Genomic DNA, 15,757 nt, shown 5'->3' on the forward strand with positions numbered 1-15,757 from the left:
AAGCTGTGATGAAGGGGAGCTTATCCTCATATATTATGACATGCATAGTTTAAGAATGCACTGGGGTACCTGTCCTAGGCTTACAGCCTGGAACTGTGGGATAAAGATACAGGCCACCTTCTAATTTTGAAACTCTTAGCCCAGCCAGGTCTGAATTGCAGACAGAGTGGGCTTATGGATGGTAGCCTACAATCTGATTTTTGTTTTTCCGTCAAGAAAGCTGGAGGCTAGTGGAGCCAGGGCTTGGCACTCCTGTGGTCTTTCAGGGGCAGTGGTAGGCATGGGAGCCTGGTGGGACCTATAGCCCTTCTCCAGCTCCCTGCTGTTAGTCTCTTCTTTCTGCTGGACCCTTCTCCTTACGTGCCATATTCAGTGCAGGTGCTGTTCTGCCTTCAGACCTCTCCACCTGACTCTTTTGGGGTCCAGTAGTGTTTGTGCTGGGACAGACTAGAAAGAGTGGGCTGCTGACCACAAGGCTGTCAACTGCCTGGTTTGTTGTAGGGGCTTGAGGCTTTCAAAGCTCTGCATGTTGTCATCTGAAATGGGATAGATAAAGCCATTGGTCCTATTACTACAAGACTGAATGCAGATCAGTCAACAATTGGTCATTTCTCCCTCTTCGCTTATTAAAAGTTCTCTGACCCCTTTTTAATCTATTAGTCCTTCTTTATGGCTGCCATGAAAGTGACAGTTGCATACCTCCTCTTTGGTCCAGTGGAGGGCCTCCGGCTCTCTTTATTGCCTCTGATCTGATGACCGGAGACAGACTTGCTCTGGTTTTCATCATTTGTAGAGCAGGCATTTTATCCTCTTCATCCATCTAACTAATTGCCTTCCCAGGCTCAGTGCTCAGAGGAACAGTGTTTATGCCAACCACTACTATGGACAGAGTGCAACCCTGCCTCAGCTCAGAGTGTTCCACGGCAGTTGTCAGCATGAAAGATCTAGCAACATCTTGAAATATTCAGATTTGCACCTGTGGGAAGAAAGTTGGGAAAATCAATCAATCAATCATACTGAGATTCATCAAAACCAAGCGTGAAGGGGAGGTTACCCCGAGTCTGGCATGTAAAGAGTCCCCTCACCTGCCATCAGGAACAAAGTCCCAGGCCCTTCAAGCTCAGACCCTGTACCCACCCATAGGGACATTCTCTTTGGAATGCCCTGCTGGAGGACATGTCCATGGCCTCCCACCTTGGATGCTTTAACCCAGGGGTGAGGAATGTCTGGCCTGCGGGCTGTATTAGGCCCCTAGGAATCACTTGGCCTGGCCCTACCAAGGCATTAGGGGTGAGTTAATTAATAAATGTTTGACCAAATATAGCAAGCTAATTTTTAAGTTGATAATTTTGTATGGCCCTGGAATGATGTTATGAATATCCAAATGGCCCTTGGCAGAAAAAAGGTTCCCCACTCCTGCTTTAACCTCTTTCTGGACCTACGTTTGCCACGAAACGCTAAGGAAGCGCCTTAGTGTAATGGCCTGGCTTTCTTCTTCAACAGCCCTACTTGTGGCTGCTTGATGATGCTGTGGCTGCAGTAACCTGGCTATGGGCTGGCCAAGAGGCCAGCTAGGAGTGACCTGCCCTCCGGGCTTTTTTATTCTTTTGGCTTTTACTAATGCCAGAAGGTGCATTAGGGTGTAGATGTGTCCTGTGTTTTGTGATTAGCCTTTCTTTTGTGTGACTGCAATTTTTTTCATACCAAGCTTTAAGGAGGAATCCAAAGGAGGGAGAAATAGCTCATAGCCATAGCTACTGCTGGCCCACCAACCTTTCACCCTGGCCATATTTCATTCATTTCCTGTTTCAGTGAGGAGAAGGAATGAAAATCATCACATGAGGTCAATTTCTCATTCGTGCAGAATCTGGTGCAGATGGTGCTGGTTGGGTGGCCCTCAGGGCACCCCTCAGGCCCCTCCTTTCAGTGATGACTGACGCCCGGCTCAGAAGCTGCACTCCATGGAGTTGGGTTTTTTTTGACTGATACCCAATCACTTCCATTTATTTCTGAACATATACTTCTTAGATCCATGGATGACATGTTATAACCCTGTTTAAATATTCATAGGGTATTTTATTTTTGTAAAGATAGGCTCTAAAAATTATAAAGCCAGATAGATTAATGATAACCACTTACCAAAATTGGATTAAAAATGTCACAAAGATAGGTACATAGAATACTACCAAGTAACCCAACATTTACATACATAGGCGTTTTCTGTGATTTTAGCAAAGAGAAACAATCCAAATTTTATTCTTTAACTACTGACATGATTTAACTTTGGTACATGGTATCACTATTTCTCCTACTTGAGCAAGTTCTAGTTTTCTCAAGTACTTCCCTCCCCCCGACTTTCCTGAAATAAAATATCATTTTTCCAACCTTCAAATTAAAATGCTATCCTCATAAATATATGTACCAGCTTGGTATATTCACATACTGTACATGCTTTCCATTTTCAGACCGAGCAAAGACATGCATTGACATTCATTATTAAAGCAAAAGGTAACCCAACCTAATATCAAGAGAAATTGTGACCTTCCATGCAGTGTTTGATATAGAAAACATTGATTTTGACATATCTTTTTTTTAAAGCCTCACCTGAGGATGTGTATGTGTTTGTAATTTTTTTTATTTTTAGGGAGGGAGGGAGGGAGAGAGAGAGAGAGAGAGAGAGAGAGAGAGATCAGCTATCTCCCATACATGCCCTGATCAGGGATGGAACCTACAACCTAGGTATGTGACCTGACCAGGAATAGAACCTGCAACCTTTTGGTGTATGGGATGATGCTCCAACCAACAGTCACAGGGCCAGAGCTCATTTTTTAAAAAATTGAATTTATTGGGGTGACATTGATTTGCAAAACCATACAGGTTTCAAGTGTACAACTTCATAAAACATCATTTGGAAGTAAGGCTAATCTGGCTGTGACATCTGTCACCCCATTGATCGCCAGGGTTGATTTGGCCGGTCTAGCTGGCTAAGTGGATGTCCCCCTCCTCCCTCAGCGATCCATGGGTCCCTCCCAAAGCTGTGTGCTAGGTTGAAGAGGATGGCCTTCCCCCCAGGGTATACGAGTAGCTGCGCTCTCCTGCTAGAACCTGCAAACAAGATCTCAATAAAACACTCACACACTGTGGTCCAAGAACATTCAAATAATAAACCAAAAAGAAACAGATGTTAAAGATTGGTCTTCAAACATTACAGCCAGTGAGCCCACCCTTGCCTATGATCTCGCTGACATAAAAGCACATCCACAACTCAGTGGCCTCTAAACCTTTCAACGGAGCTTCCTTAACTGTGAGCTGTTTGAAGCGGCCAGTTTGAGCATCCCGACTATTTTCTCTTAGCTGCAGGGATCTCAGCTGGGGAATAGCTCAACCTTGGCATAGTGCCAAAACATGGCCACTCCAGGCTTCGTGTAAGTCACAGCAGTGTTTTTTCACTGCCTGGACCTTCTCCTCGAGGTCACAGACAAATTGGGCCGTGGTTCTAGGAAGGAAAGTCTGTGGCCTCAAGCAGCCAGCTGAATGTCCCCCCGCCCCCGCCCCCCATAAGGATCCACCAAAGGGGGTCAGTGGATGTTTATTTACCACTAGTAAGCACCATGGATGTGCATAGTGTTCCTACTCTTCTGGTTGCTGCTATTACTATTACAAGATGCTTGCCTCCTACTGAGAGTGGGAAATTGGGGAGGACAATTGAGGGGTTGGTGTCCTTCTTAGAACAAAAGTTTACTGTTTAAATAACAGTGATTCTAAAATCTGAGCTCTGACTTTTGTAACATCTTTCCGTATTGTAGGGAGGCCTTGGCATTTCTGTTGAAAAGGGACAGCCTACGAAAATGAGAGCATTCAGGTGAAATCTTCTTTCTCCTGTGAACTCTTCCACGGAAGATTGGATAGAGCAATGCAGGGATGGTGTTGTCAGGCATGACTATACCAGTGGGCAGGCCTGTTTTATATAAAACAAAATACCCTTTTCTTCATTTTTGCCCAGATTCTACCAAATCACCAGCTACTTTCTTTTCATCTTCAAGGAACACATAAATAGTGTCTAAGTACACAGTTTTCAGTTGTTTAAATCCATTTTGACAAACCTTCTCCCAAATGCCTTTCATTTTAAAAATCAATTACCTTATCCAGCATGCTTCCCTAATCTATTTCATCCAATTACCATCTTTCTATGGCCTTCCTTTCAACAACATAATTTGCTCTTAATAATTAATATAAAAGAATTCAAAAATGCAATCACTGAGCTCACTTAAAAGCTCTCTAATCAATTACCAGGATCTGTGGGTTTGTGACAGAGGTCTCCTCGAAGGTCCCAGCACCCCTTTAGCAAGCTCAGGCCCAACAGAAGCCGCATTTATAATGCATGCTCATATAGTCGGCCGGTCCTATGACGACAAAGAATGGGTTTCAAATGAACAGTGATTAACACGTTGCTTTAAGGTTATTTCAGAGTGAAAATAATGCCAACATTTATCACAGAGAAATTAAAAGGGAAATTTTGCTCAAGCCCAGTGCAGAGGTAAGCCTGGTGGATAGCTACGTGGTACTGATAGTCCATTCTAGTTACCGAGCATTCTTTAATCTCAGCCTGATTTTCCGAGTTAGAGAGTCTGTTACACGCACAGTGGAAGGGGAAACTTATGAACAAGAATTTCTGTGCTGTAGTCAGCAATAAATGAGGTCAGAGTAGCAGGAGTAAGTTTAGCCATTCGTCTACCCATTCAGTGTGGGAGGCAGAGAGAGGGCAGAATTTGGCATCAGGTAGAGCTGAATTAAAATCCCAAATCTAAGTTAGTTTCTGATTTTGAGCAAGTTACTTCTCTTCTTTGAACCTTTATTTATAATTCGCTTATATATAAAATTAGGGTAATACTTTATAAGTTTGTTTCTCTTCATAGCATTTATGACCTAATACTCTGTATTAGCTGATGAATTTTAAATCCTTATTTCTAAAAGTCGATTGATGTTGAGCCCAGTTTAATTTGCTTACTTATGTTGATTACTGTTTATTGTTCATTGCACCTTATTCTCATCCTCTAGGAGGGCAGGTATCTTTGTTTCTTTCACTGATGTAGGATGGTGCCTGGCACCTAGTAGGCACTTGATAACAATCTGTTGGATAGCTGAATGCATGAATTATTGTCTCTGTTACCCACACACTGTCAGCGTTTCTTTGAGTTGGTCTGTGAGGTTTTCCTTCCAGGTGATTTATCTTCTCAATGATGTTTTGTGTGAGCGCTCATTAAGTCTAGTCTCAGCACAGCCTGACTGATGAGTGCACTGGGGTCCAAATGCGTGGCCGGGGGAAGACAGCCTGGGATTAATCCCTGGCCTCGGTTACTCCTCGGGAGAGCCAAAGCCTGTATGGAGATGTTGCCAGATCGTTGTGTGTGCAGAATCTAATTTATAGTTGTCCAGGGTCTCCTGAGGAGAAGGTGCATTTATATCATTATTAAACAGTAATTGATTACAAAGCCCGGTTGTGAAATTTACAATTATTGAATTACTCTGTGTTAGCTCATAAATTTCATTGGTTAATAAAATTATATAGGTGTCAGGTGTACAGTTCTATAACACATCATCTGTATGCTGTATTGTGTGTTCGCCACCCCATGTCAAGTCTCCTTCCATCACCATTTATCTAAACCCCCTTTACCTCTGGTAATCACCACGCTGTTTGTTGTCTGTGTCTATGAGTCTCTTTTCTTTTTTTGCTTTACTCTTCACCTTTTTCACCCAGCCCCCTCTACCCCTGCTCCCCTCTGACAACTGTCAGTCTCTTCTCTGTATCTATGAGTCTGTTTCTATTTTGTTTCTTAGTTATTTTGTTCATTAGATTCCAGATCTAAGTGAAATCATATGGTACTTGTCTTTCTTTGACTGGCTTATTTCACTTAGCATAATACCCTCCAGGTCCATCCATGCTCTTGCAAAAAGTAAGAGATCCTTCTTTTTTTGTGACTGAGTAGTATTCTGTTGCGTAGATGTATCACAGGTTTTTTATCCACTCATCTACTGATGGGCTGCTTCCAAATCTTGGCTATTGTAAATAATGCTGCAATGAACATAGGGGTGCATACACTCGTTTGAATTAGTGTTTCAGATTCCTTTGGATATATTCTCAGAAGTGGAATCACTGGGTCATAAGGCAGTCCCATTTTTAATTTTTTGAGGTAACTCCATACTGATTTCCACAGTGGCTACCCGAGTCTGCATTCCTACCAACAGTGTACGAGGGTTCCCATTTCTCTACAACTTTGCCAACACTTGTTGTTTGTTGATTTATTCATGGTAGCCATTCTGGCAGGTGATATTCAATGGATGGACGAAAAGATGCTCAGCATCACTAATCATCAGAGAAATGCAAATTAAAACCAGGAATTGGGAGGGTGGAGCTGCAGGGAGCCCCGAGAGTGGGGCTTGCAGATCTCCTGTGAGGGGTTGGTGCCAGTCAGGTTCACGAAAGGTGAGGGGAATGGCCCACCCCAAGTCACACCGCTTAGTCAGTGACACCCCCTGAGTCTGCCCAGACCTCTACACCCCAGCCCAGGCAGCTGACTCTCCAGCAGGGCATGAGCTCCACAGGGTGGGGTGACAGGGAGCCCAGAGAGGGGGAGCTGTTGCATTCCCCCAGGCTCATACTATGTGGAGGGGTGCTCCACCCAAGAAAGATGGTGTCTGCAATATGGGAGCATGATCAGTACAGGGTTCCTGGCACTGTTCCTTCAATCTCTCCCCAGAGCCACACACCCCAGTGTCTCCTCACATGACTAGTTCACTCTGCCCTCCCTCCCCTGCAGCCGAGGGTGAGTGGCCGTGAAGGAGATTTTGTGTATTGGTCCTTTAAGAGGGCACCTGTGTCTCTAGCACACTCCTGTCTCTGCCTGGCAGACAGAATCCCCACAGATTTTCACAGCCAGATGTTGGTGCCTCTTCCGACTCTGGTACTCTGGGCTGGGGAGCCTGTCTTGGGGTCGAAACCCCATGTTTCTCAGAGGACCCCCTGCAGCTGAGATATCCCTCCTGAATCTCAGCCACCACCCGTGGGAGCAGGGCAGCCCTTTTTGCATCTCCAACCTTCTTACCAGTCTCGATGTGGCTTCTTCTATAAATTCTTGGTTATAAGACTTCTCTTCAGCTGGTCTTCAGTTGGTTATTCAGGCTGTTTGCTCTATATTTTAGTTGTAATTCCAGTTTGATCCTGGAAGGAGGTGAGTGTAGCTTCCACTTAATCTGCCACCATCATGGATCTCCAGCTCATAGAGTTCAAATCTTTATTTCTAAAAGTCAATTGATATTCAGCCCTATAAATATTTAATTTAGATGTAATGGTGTTGGAGCAAAATTAAATTCTCATTTGGAAAATAAAGAATGACCTGGATGGGATTGGGAGGGGCGACTTGGCAGAGATGAGCAGAGAAACTGTCGGTCTGATTCAGTTACTTAATTAGAAGAGACTTTTCATACCTGGCTTTCTTCTATTGCATTTCCTCCTTAAAAATTCTCTAATTTGTAGGAAACAAAAGTCCTTTATATATGGTAGGGCTTTATATTTCATATGGCATCTTTGGACTAGGTAATATTTGTGCCTCACAAAAGTCTTTTGAAGCAATCACACTGCACTTTTTTTTTTCTACTTTACAGATTGCAAAACTGAGGTACAGAGAACTAAAGTGACTTGCTTGGGATATACTATGAGAGAGGGAGGCCAAACCGGGTCAAGTGGTCTTCCAGGTGGCTCATAGTGCCTATTTACATCTATGTACTAGTTAGGACTAAGTTCAGCTGCATAAGAAAGAAGCCTCCAAATAACTGTGGCATAAACAACATGAAAGTTAATTTCTACCTTTTGTAAAACTGTCCCAGAGGAGGCAATCCAGCTCATCCAGTGGCACTAAAGAGTTGTGAAAGGCTCCTAGGCTCCTTCCCATGTACTTCTTCATCATTCACATGATTTGTGGCCCCCAACCTCATGGCCCAAGGTGCCTGCTTAAGTTCCAGCCATTGCATGTGGAGTAGCTGGATGGAGAGAGAGAAGAGTGTATTTCTTCCCTTTTAAGCCCACCTCCTCTCTGGGAGGTGGGTTTCAGCCATGGCTGTGGCGAACCCTTGGGACCTGGTGTCTGGGCCAAACGCTGCTGGGTATTGCTGGGCCATTTTTTGTAACTTTGGAGATAGTCACTCAGGAGATGCTAAATGGACCTAAGAAATCAGCTCATTGTTTTGTGAACTTCTCCAGGCTACAGCAGGTCACAAATATTCAAGCTGACATCAATCAGAAAAACCTGGAAATTGAACTTCTAAGACTAGAAAAAGATACAGCAGATATTGTTCATCCTTCATTTTTGGCTCAGAAGTGTCATACTCTGCAAAGCATGAATGATCATTTGGAAGCAGTGCTGAATGAGAAGAGGTCCCTCAGGCAAAGGCTGCTGAAACCCCTGTGCCAGGAAAACCTGCCTGTTGAAGCTGTTTATCACAGATACCTGGGACATTTGCTGGACTTGGCAGTGGCTTTCACTGAGAGATTAGAAACCCATCTTGAGACAATTTGAAATATTCCTCATTTAGATGCAAATCTAAAGAAAATGAGCAAGGCTTTAGCCAAGATGGGCATTTTGGTGACTGCGACAGAAGAACTGGCAGGGAATATACTCAAGTGGTGAGAGCAACAAAAGGAAGTTTGCAAAATACTACCTGAAGAAATTTATCTTCCTAAACATGATGTTGTAATGCCTCCTTTAACTTTTACTTCTAAAATTCATGTCCAAACTATTAATGCCAAATGATTCAACTGATCCAATTAAGCAAAAATAAATCATTTTGCTTAATTATGTGTAGTCATGTGAAGTCCATTTCTAGTCAGTGATAACGTGGGTATTTATAGGCTTTGCTGCCAGCAATACTGAAAAAGCCCTCTCTATATTGAACTACTAAGATTCCAAGTTCATTAAGACCAAACTAAACTTTCCATTGTTTTTCATATATTTTCATTCCACTTTTCAATAAAACTTATGAGGGTTAAAAAAAAAAAGGACTTGGTGGAAGGTCTACCTCTGCTTGTATCTTATCGCTCAGAACTTCATCATGTGGGTATGCCACAATGCAAGGGAGGCTGAAAAATAGTCTTTTATCTGGGAAACATAGTGCTTGGCAAAAACTGGGGTGCTGTTACTCTGTGAGGAAGGGAAGACTTGTTTTTTTTTTTTTAATTTTTATTTTTCGCTAAAATTATTACAAAGGGTATTACATAAGCGTCCTTTTCCCCCCCCGCCCTTGACAAGCTCCTGCCCTCCCTTACCCCCCAGTGTCTTATGTCCATTAGTTATGCTTATATGCATGCATACAAGTCCTTTGGTTGATCTCTTACTCCCCTCCTTCCTGTCCCCCAACCCTCCTTGGCCTTCCCACTGCAGTTTGACAATCAGTTTGAGGCAGCTCTGCCTCTGTATCTATTATTGTTCAAAAGTTTGTAAAGGTCTTAATTATCCATGAATGAGTGAGATCATGTGGTATTTTTCCTTCATTAACTGGCTTGTTTCACTTAGCATAATGCTCTCCAGTTCCATCCATGCTGTTGCAAATGGTAGGAGTTCCTTCTTTTTAACAGCAGCATAGTATTCCATCGTGTAGATGTACCACAGTTTTCTAATCCATTCATCTACTGATAGGCACTTAGGCTGTTTCCAGATCTTAGCTATGGTGAATTGTGCTGCTATGAACATCGGGGTGCATATATCCTTTCTGATTGGTGTTTCTGGTTTCTTGGGATATATTCCTAGAAGTGGGATCACAGGGTCAAATGGGAGTTCCATTTCCAATGGGAAGACTTGTTTGAGGGGCCGACTGACAGTGTGTGCTACAGCCAGCGTCCTGAAAGACCTTGTGTAGGGCATGCACTCTGCAGCACATGGGCATGCTGGCCTGAATTCCATCCACCAGGACTGTCTCCAGCTACCAGCAGCATCCTGGGGGCTGGGGGTGCTGGACACAGAAGGGCTTCGTTGCCTGGGAACAATGTGCAACTCAGGAAGCAGCTTGACTCTTCCCTGGTGGATTAAAAGAAGGCGGGGAATCTGTGAAGGCACTTGCTTCCTTCACGTTTGTTGGACAGCATTTCTAAACAGAGCATTGCTTTACCCTTCTCTTGGCCCTCATCAAGTCTGGAGGGGCACGGCATTCCCTCGAGTTAGCCTGCAGCAGCCTGAGGGGGCCAGGAGGGAACAGGAATCATTCAATAAGCAGGTACATATTTGGTGTCTGCCAGGCACTGGCGCAGGGCCTTTGTATACTGAGAAATGAAAGCCATGACTGCCATCTTGGTGAGTAGTGGTTCTCAAAGTGTGACCCCACTCGGCATCACTGGGGACTCTGAGGGGGGGGGGGGGGGGGGGACGACGACTCAGCAGTCTGTTTTAATAGGCCCTCCAGGGGATTCTGAGCCATGCCAAAGTTCAGTACACACTGGAATCCTGTAATGCTGAGAAATAGCTTGGTGATCAAGAGCACAGGCTTCAGAGCCCCTGGACTGGGTTTGGATTATGGTTCAGTCACTTAATAGCTGTGTAGTGTTGGGCATGTTACTCAACCTCTCTGAACCTCAGTTTCCTCATCTGTAAAAGGGAGTTGGAGCGCTGTCCTGAGAATACATGTAAGGGTTATGTGAGATGACAGAATGCTTGGCACATGGTACGTGACAGCTCTCATTATTTTCTAGCTTCTCTATGGATGGCATTGTTATTATGGATTCAGAAAGTTCAAGGAAATTCATATTTAGGTAACAGAATAAAAGCTGAAATTGAAAGATAAATTTAAGCGATTTTTTCCTAGATGTCTACCGTTTTTTATTTTTCCTGCCACTCCTTCCTGCTCGGCATAGGTAAATCACGAGTTGCTTCTAAAAAATAATGTGGTTAAGAGACGTGAGGAGGCATTTTACCAGAGAGGATGTGAACACTAAGCATATGCAAAGGTGCTGAATCTCGTTAGTTATCCAGAAATGCAAATAAGACTACAAGGAAATTTCACTGCACCAGATTCATTAAATGATAGACATGCTGTCGAATGTTGGTGACGATGTCAAGCAACTGGAACTCTCATACAGTGCTCCTGGGAGTATAAGATTGGCAGGTCCAGTAAAGCTAAATATATGCATAACCTGTGAGGTACCATTTCACTTTTAGATATATACCTGACTGAAATGGGTAAATATATTTACTCATAGGCATGTACATGAATGTTCTCAACATCATTATTCATGAAAACCAAGGGATACTAGAAACAGCCCTAATGCCCAGTAGGATGGATAAATTATGCTATGTTGAGGCAAAGGAATAGCGTCCAGTGAAGATAATGAATTACCACCTGCAGCAAAGTGAGGAAATCTCAGTTAACTTTGAGCAGGAGAAGCCAGACACAGATGATAAAGTAATGCATGATCCCATTAATAAGTATTTCCAAAACTGGCAGCAACTTACCTGTGGTGCTAGAAGTCAGCAGAGTAGGTACCTTGAGCGGGTGAGGGGATGCTGACTGGGAAGAGCCACGAAGGGTGCTTCTGGGAGGTTGGTAGTATTTTATTTCTTGATCTGGATGGCAATTACCCAAGTGTTTGTGAAAATTTATTAAGCAATCTATCCATGTTTTGTACACTTTTCTGGATGTGTGCTTATATCAGTACATTTACTTACAATATCTATGCAAAGTGTTTATACTAAAACAAAAAGCTCTGTATAGTTTTATTAACCAATGTCATCCCCATAAATTCAATTAAAAAGGAAAGTTGAAAATCCATTCTTCCAAAACACTCTAAGATCTAAAACAACAACAACAAACAAACTCCAAAAAGCATGATTAAGGGGGCAATAGGACTGACATTGCCTAGAAGAATTGTTTTCACATATCCTTGACTCCCATTTCTGTACAACTGAATAAAGCAAGGGTTACACACACACACACACACACACACACACACACACAGAGCAACATGCACTCACACAATGTCTGCCTCCAGTATAGAAGTAGGTAACCAATTTCCAAGGAAATTATTTTGTAAAATCCAGATCAGAAAGTGGTGGGTGAAGGAGACAACCCCAGTGTTATGCCCGGCAGTTATGGCAGGAACCCCTGTGATATTTAATGTGTTCGTGATGTTCATTTCCTATTAGATCCTCATGACTCTGGCAGGTGTTAAGTGTGTGGTTACCATTCCTGGTTTAAGGATGAGGATGCTGAGCTGAAGAGTGTGTAAATGGCTCGTCCTGGGTCACGCATCTCCTAAGTGGCTTTGCTGGGGACTCAAGCCTGGTCTCGTACCTGCTTTTCTTACCTTGCTATGAGGTCCGGGGAGGAAACTCCTGACACATTCATTGCTAACCTCTCGGGCAATATGAAAAACCACACAGATTAAATCAGACACATTGCAAGTGGTACTGGGATAGTATTCATAATATTAGTGGTAAGGTGTTTATTTCTTTTTTAACTAGTAACCCTAGCAAGGATGAACGTTGAAACAAGGGTTATTTTTACTCAACAGTCTTGTAAACAGGACCGGATTCCGGTACGTCTGCCTTGCTCTTGAGGGTAGTCCTGAACATTCGAAGGACCACAGCTTCAGCCTTTTAAAGATTAGAGATATGAACCCAGGTTATTGCTGCAGCTTATAGTTAAGGATTGTGCGTAGGAGCCTCCCTTGAATTCAGAGGATGGAAAGGTTGCTTTTAAAATTTTCATTTATGTACAAATTACCCATAAGAAAAGACATAAAACAGAACCATAGGCGAGAGCTAGAAAATAATTAGGGAAAAATTGCTTTTAAAAAACATATTCATCCAATTGTAAAAGTCAAGAATATATATTGAATAAAGCATGGCAAAACCAGAAACATTCAAAAAATAAAATTACCTGCTAACCCTAAACCAGGGAGGGCCAACTGATCATAAACAAGTAGAGTTTTCTTTCCAGAGCTTTTGTAATATACATGCTAAACAATAGAGTGAAGATTTAGCCACTGTGTTGCTTTCTGGTTATTTTTTAACATCATTATTGTGAACATTTTCCAATATTATTGCATATTCTCATTAACATTATTTCCAATGGCTAAATCATAATTTGTTCAAACTTCCCTTTAATATTGGACACTCAGATTGTTTCTAATTTAACAGTATTGTAAAAAGGGCTTTAATGAAGATCTTACTCATAAATTTGAGTTCATCACTGATGATTTTCTTAGAATAAAAGTGGCATTTTCTGATTATTCTTTATAACCATTTTAGGCTCAGGTTGCATAATGGCAACACTTATGCTGGAAAAAATCACTGAACCAGAATTAACACAGGCCTTGGTTGGAATCCTGGCTTTACCACATCCTAGCTGTGTGATCTTGGGTGGGTCGCAGGCTCAGGGAGCCTCAGCACCTCCATTTGTAAAATGTGAATTGAGTTTTCCAGTCTATCAACCTATAAAAAGGACTAAATGAATACCCCAGGTGTTTAGGAGGCTTTGTTTAAATCAGACTTTGCTGAAGAAATTTTATACATTTTCATTGTCTTCTTGAAGATCTTATCCAATTTTCTAGAATTTTAGCCAAATATATTATCATCTTTTAATTTAATTAAAATAATTTTAAATTGAATTTAAAGAAAGGAAGGAAGAGAGAGAGAAAGAGAAACACCTATTAGTACATGCCCAGACTGGGGATTGAACCCACAACCTAGGTACGTGCTCTCACCAGGAATTGAACCTGCCATCCTGTGGTACACAGGAGGATTCTCCAATCAGCTAAGCCGCACTGACCAGAGCTATTCTCATCTTTTTAGGTTAGGGGTCAACAACGTACAACGCAAGGGCCAAAACGTCCTCTCACTCCCAGTTTTTGTGAATAAAGTTTTATTGGAACGTAACTCTACTCATTCATGTATGTATAGTCTGTGGCGGCTTTCACGCTACAGTGGCAGAACTAAAAATATTTATTATCTGGCCCTTTGCAGAATTTTTACCAGCCACAAAATATTTATTTCTGAAGTCATGGTAGATAAGTGCGTTGTCCTTCTAAAATCAAAGTTTTTCTGTGGTAGGGGATGGGCCCAACCTATGTACTCTGAGCTGACTGTTGAATGTGGATGCTACACTGTTACTAAAGGAACAAGAAGATTCGGGCCTCTCACTTTGATCTTCACACACACCGTTTTAGATTTCCCTGGGAAAAAGCCAGGGTGACCTCAAATGAGATTGGGGTGATTTTTGTCTGTGTTGTCTGTGTTTTAGAGCAGAACCCGGCACTGCACAACTTGAAGCTTCATCGAGAATGTTTTGGAAGCATTTGTCATATGAGTGTAGGACAGGCTCTTTGCTCTTGTCACCAAAATGACCTCTTTTTCTGAAGCTGATTCTGCCTAAGAATGCCTTGTACTTGGCTCACAGAATGTCCGAGAGGTTCTGTTCCTTTGGTGTGTGGATAGGGGTTGACCTTGGCCATGTGGCTCAGTTCCTGGGGCTGGCCCTTTGCTGTTTTTCCCACCTACTATTCATAGTTCTTTGGACTGTGCCCAATTGCTTCCAAAATACTTCAAAAACGAAGCTGGGGACAGGAGAGCATGATTGGAGCAGGGCCTCAGACACTGTATTTTCTATGCGGACTTGGTTTTGCTGGGAGCAGTGAAGTGTAGGGAGTTTTTGAGGTACACAGACCTTGGTTTGTGTGTATCATTACTCCTCTCCGGTTGTGTGACCTTGGGCTAATTAATAGCTAGGACCAGCCGAGGGCTGGCTACTGCAATGGAATAATACAGGTATTAACTCCTGCCGGTGGGAGTTTGGGGTAAACTTCACATAACTACACATGACTCTAGCAGTCTGTGGAAACGGGCCCCTCTTTTCCATGTAAGAGTTCTAATGCTAGAGTGGATCGTTGTCCCCAATTCTTCATCCCACCTTCTATGCCCGGGACTTTGCATTTCCTCCCAGTAGAGGTGCAGCCTACTTCCCCACCTGGTGTGGTTGGCATCAACCATGTGACTTCCTTAAGCCAACCAAGATGCTCTTTTGTGTTTGGTCATTGCCACGAGAAGAATGTAAGTGGCTAGTCCACTGGTCCAAGGAGGTTGAGAGTCATGTGGAAGAGACCTGGACCACCCTGGAGGCTCAAGCTAAGCCCAGCTGAGCCGTACCGCACTCAGCTGTCCAGCACACAGCCTACAGACGTGCGAACACAGAGTATGTTTTTGTTTTAGCCGCTGAGTTAAGTTGCCAGCATTTTTGTGGCAAGAGCTATTTGATACAGCCATGTTTCAACCCTCATGGAAACCACAATTGGTAGCTGGTCAACAGTGGCATGTACTAGCCCCATACCACCTGTTGTAAACATAGACCCAGACAAAAATATATTTTCTGTCATTAGGAGTCCACAGACTTGTGGCAGAAAAAGAAAGAGATAATTATGGTAAAGCAGGAAAGCAGTGGTGATGGTAGTAAGCCCTGATGCATTACTGGAACACAGAGGGGTGGCTAGACCTGGGGTGAGGGCCCAGCCGTAGGGTTTCCTGGAGGAGGTCATGTGTGAGCTAAGAAGCACAGTAGACATTGCCCGAGTGAATAAGGCGGTGGGGTGAACATTGCCATTATTTATTATCACACAGGAAAGTCTGGTAAGTAATTGTTAGGCTTCGGTGCAATCCTATGATGTCGTTGATTTCACGATATTTTTTAAAAAATATATATTTTATTGATTTTTTATAAAGAG

General features: G+C 43.0%; 1 protein-coding gene and 2 pseudogenes across 13 annotated transcripts in view; 2 read left to right on the forward strand and 1 right to left on the reverse strand.

The window, feature by feature from the left end:
• Positions 1–15,757, forward strand: part of PTPRT (protein tyrosine phosphatase receptor type T) — a 935,828-nt gene that overhangs the window by 57,943 nt on the left and 862,128 nt on the right. The gene's annotated exons all lie outside the window — the stretch shown is intronic.
• LOC139014287 (ATP synthase subunit g, mitochondrial pseudogene) lies at positions 3,199–3,791 on the reverse strand (annotated as a pseudogene).
• Positions 8,111–8,807, forward strand: LOC139014665 (HAUS augmin-like complex subunit 2 pseudogene; annotated as a pseudogene).

This window comes from Myotis yumanensis, unplaced genomic scaffold, assembly GCF_028538775.1.
Source record: "Myotis yumanensis isolate MYYU_CA2020_CCGP unplaced genomic scaffold, mMyoYum1.0.hap1 SCAF_7, whole genome shotgun sequence".
Classification (NCBI taxonomy): Eukaryota; Metazoa; Chordata; class Mammalia; order Chiroptera; family Vespertilionidae; genus Myotis; species Myotis yumanensis.